This window comes from Centruroides sculpturatus, unplaced genomic scaffold (genome assembly GCF_000671375.1).
Source record: "Centruroides sculpturatus isolate CEXI.00-Female unplaced genomic scaffold, Cexi_2.0 scaffold2774, whole genome shotgun sequence".
NCBI classification, from domain to species: domain Eukaryota; kingdom Metazoa; phylum Arthropoda; class Arachnida; order Scorpiones; family Buthidae; genus Centruroides; species Centruroides sculpturatus.
The window spans coordinates 14,766-18,677 of NW_019386862.1; the positions used below are offsets into that span (position 1 = coordinate 14,766).

Below are 3,912 nucleotides of genomic sequence, written 5' to 3' on the forward strand. Positions count from 1 at the left end.
GCAAAAGTCGAATTATTAGGCTGCAATCTGAAAAAATTGTAAACCTATAAATTCCCACTGTCGCCCTTCCTTAATCTGGAAAATGGAGTTAGATAGATGAAAGTTGAGACCAGATATAGAAACCTTAGAAGTAGGAGACCTCATTAACTATATATGAACTTCCCATGTAAACTGGAAGACATGGTTACTTTAATTCAAAAATTTTCGGAAAGGAATTAGATAGATGACTGGCACGACTCTATTGCTAACAGGTAAAGTATGATGTGTAGGGGCAAGCCAGTACCAATTTGAGGTGGAGAGCATATATTTTAAATTAAATAAATTAAAAATATGATTTAAATTGCAGCCCGTCATTGTGACGATGTCACAATAAATGATCGTTCTTGTTTATATTCTTAAAGAAGAAAAATGTTAAAACATACTTTTTTTAAGCCCAGATCTATTTTCAAAATTTCTTTCTTTATAAAAGTAAGTGAAGAAAGAAATTAAATAACTGATTAATCCTTATTAATGTTGTTTTAAGAAATAATTAATTTTTTTAATATCATTTATAACAAGCAAAGATATCTTAACAATCAATTATTTATTGTGACATCATTATAATGCCAGGCTGCAATTTTTAATCATATTATAGATATACAATTTTTTCAAATTGCAGCCCAATCAGAAATTAAAATAATTTTGTTAGAAAAATTACAATATGAGGTAAAATAAACATAATAAATTTTAATTTTAAACTCCCTTTACTTGAATTTTTAAGAGATTAAGGTCAAAATTTATTAAAAGAAACTGTTTTCTTTCTTAATAAATCTTGATTTCATAATCATTTTAGCATCTTGAATTGTAAATTGTTTTCCATGGAGTTAAAAATGTAATGGACAAACACAAAAGGGAAAAAATATATTTTATGTAATGTCTTTTTACTTTTGAAAATTCAAATAATTTATCTTTATAACAATGCTTATTTTACTACTGACTGGAAAAATATTTGGAATAGTTCACAGAGAATTAAATAATTAATAATAATTTATTCAAAACAACTGAAAAACTTTTTACATATTACCTACGAAAATCTGTTCTTTAAAAAGAAATAATTACAATTGACAATAATAATTTCTGAAATACAGAAATTAAACTTATCTATAAATCATCAGCATATACTGGAACTGAAAAATGTATTATTAAATTACATTATATTCAATATTTTTTGTTATCCAGAAAAAATCTTGATTTAGAATTTTCAAACATTCCTCTTTTCATCAATGTCTTATGAAAATATATTTAATATTTAAAATAGTTTATTTTATACATAATTTAATTTAAAATCATAATAAATATAGTTACAAATTATTTCTTTTTAATTTTTCTCTGTTGTGACATTTCTGAAAGTTTTTTATCCAGTTTTTTCTGAAGATGTGCTCTTGTTGTAGGATCTGGTTTTTTGGAAGGTACTCCGCTACCACTATACAGTTTTCCCTGCTTGCGAATTTGACTTCGTGCATGCGATCTGGCAGCGTCGCCGCATCCGTGAATCTCGGGCATGTGATGACTAAGGCAAAAATTATTTCTGCAAAATTCACATCTTTGACTCAAAACACTTATATTTGTTTTGCATTTTGTGAAAAAGCACATGCTGTCTGCTTTTTTTATTTCTGTAAGAAGTGTATCTAAATCTTCATCGATATTTATATCACTATCTTTCTTTTCAAATTTTGGACGAAGTTTCAATTTTTGTGTCTTACATTTATCTTTAGGCTTATCCTGCACAACTGGTTTACAACGAAATATGTGAAGCTTTAAGTTATTTTTAGGTAACATTTTATTGCATATTGGACAGTTTTCTTCACTTTCTGATAAATAATTATTTGCAGAATTGTCAACAACCTCTGATGATAAATTTTTCACATTTTCATCTTTATCTTTAATAAAAGAGTCAGTAACATTTACAATGGGATCTTCATGTTTGGAAAGAATAATGTATCGATCAGATCCTTCTCCATGACTTGAATGTATCAGACCAATTCTCTCTGCTAGCTATTAAGGAGAAAAAGAAATTAAATATTTAAATATTACTTTAAATATATAATTTATTATATATAATATTTTTTTTTAAACTGCTAAAACTTTATTGTATTCTTTGTTGTTGTAGTAGCTAAAAAGGAAAATGATAAATCAAATTGCACTCTATTAAAATTGAATAAAAGACGACACATGTTTTTATATGTTTCTCATGAGTATCTGTTTAATCCATTGTACTGTATGCTTAACAGAGACTTTGAAGAATAAGAAAAGTAGGATTTTTATCCATTGTGTAAAAGAAGCAATGTTTACTTAATCAAGTTAAAAACACACTAATATTTCTATTTCTATGCCAGGATCATACATTTTGTCCAGTAATTATAGGTTCTGATAAACCCAAATTTCATTGTATGTGTGTGAATATATAGATTATAACTGTATTAAATGTTTAAAATATTATATTTCATCAATGGTAAGAAGAAATTTACTATAATTTACTATGATTTTTACATTATGTTAAGCACTTTTAAAAACAGAGACTGTCATTCCATGAAAATGTCATTGTATGATACTTCAGTAGTCATATTTTGACATCTCATAGATTTGTATCAAAATATTTTACAAGCTAAGAAACTTTCTATTGAGAGCAGTTTTTGTTGATAAATAGAGAGATGAAGTATACTTTTTTGCTATCCTAGTATGAACTGCCATCAACCATGGATAGCAACAAAGTATAGTAAAAAAAATATAATTATAACAATCACTCTTATTGCAGTAACACCATCACCAATTCAATGCTAATGGAAAAGATGTACTGCAAAAAAGAAGAGTTTGAAATTTTTCTTTCCTGTGATAGTATTACTGAATAAAAAATAAGGTGGATTTATCTCCAGCAATAAATTTATTAAACAAAATTGTTTTCAACTCAACTTGATAGACCAGCTTCAGTTGTAACCAGGGCTGTGGAGTTTAGGTGTTTTAGTCAGAGTCGTCAAAAAATCCGCCGACTCCGACTCCTTTTTACTTACCAACTTGTTATGTATATAAAACAGAAAAGTATTGGAATCATGTCAAATTTGACCCTCCAAAGTTTTTTTGCAAATCTACACATTTGGAGACCTCCTGAATCCCTCAAAAAAGTCAATAAAAAGGGAAAAATTCATGCACATGTGTGTGTTGGCATCTAATTTGTTTAATTTCTTTATTTTCTGTTTTGAGATATTAAACAATATCTCAGAATGGGTAAAGTTTAAGAAACAAAATGTGGCACTGTAGCTTGCATATAAAGGGGCATTAATTAATACTATTAAATTTTGGTTCTTAATTAAAGGTTGACAGGGTGAAGACATAAAAGTGGTCATGTGTCATATCTCTTAATGAATATTTTACTCATTATTAGCGTTCAAAATTTAAAAAAATAAAATAAAAAAGCTTATTTTGAGGGTAGAGATGAGTTTTGTCATTTTATAATAGTAAAACCCATTAAAATGATGATCTCGCCTAAGATGTTAGAATGTATATGGGGACATGATTTAGTTCAACCACTTTGACACTTAATAACTAACTCCTGTGTTAAACCATCTGACCACAGAAATTATTAGGCTTCAAACAGGATGAACAAATTCATGCCCCCCACAAACATTCTAACATCCACATGTATAAAAAAAACTTTTGCATATCTCAAAATTTCAAGGTGTCCTGAGTCCAAAAATGTAAAAATTTGGGAGGGGTCATTTTTTTGACCGAGTGCTGCACTATACTTTTCCTCTGTTATATATAACAGCTGGAAAGTAAAATTATCAAATATATATTTATATATTACTTAGACGAGTCTTTTAGCTTTGGAATAAAAAGTTTCTACGCTCTATCTTTATTAGAACTCTATTTATTGAA

General features: G+C 27.6%; 1 pseudogene; it reads right to left on the reverse strand.

The window, feature by feature from the left end:
- Positions 1 to 1,072: 1,072 nt before the first annotated feature.
- On the reverse strand, positions 1,073 to 2,438 carry LOC111615864 (annotated as a pseudogene).
- Between the last annotated feature and the right edge of the window lie 1,474 nt (positions 2,439 to 3,912).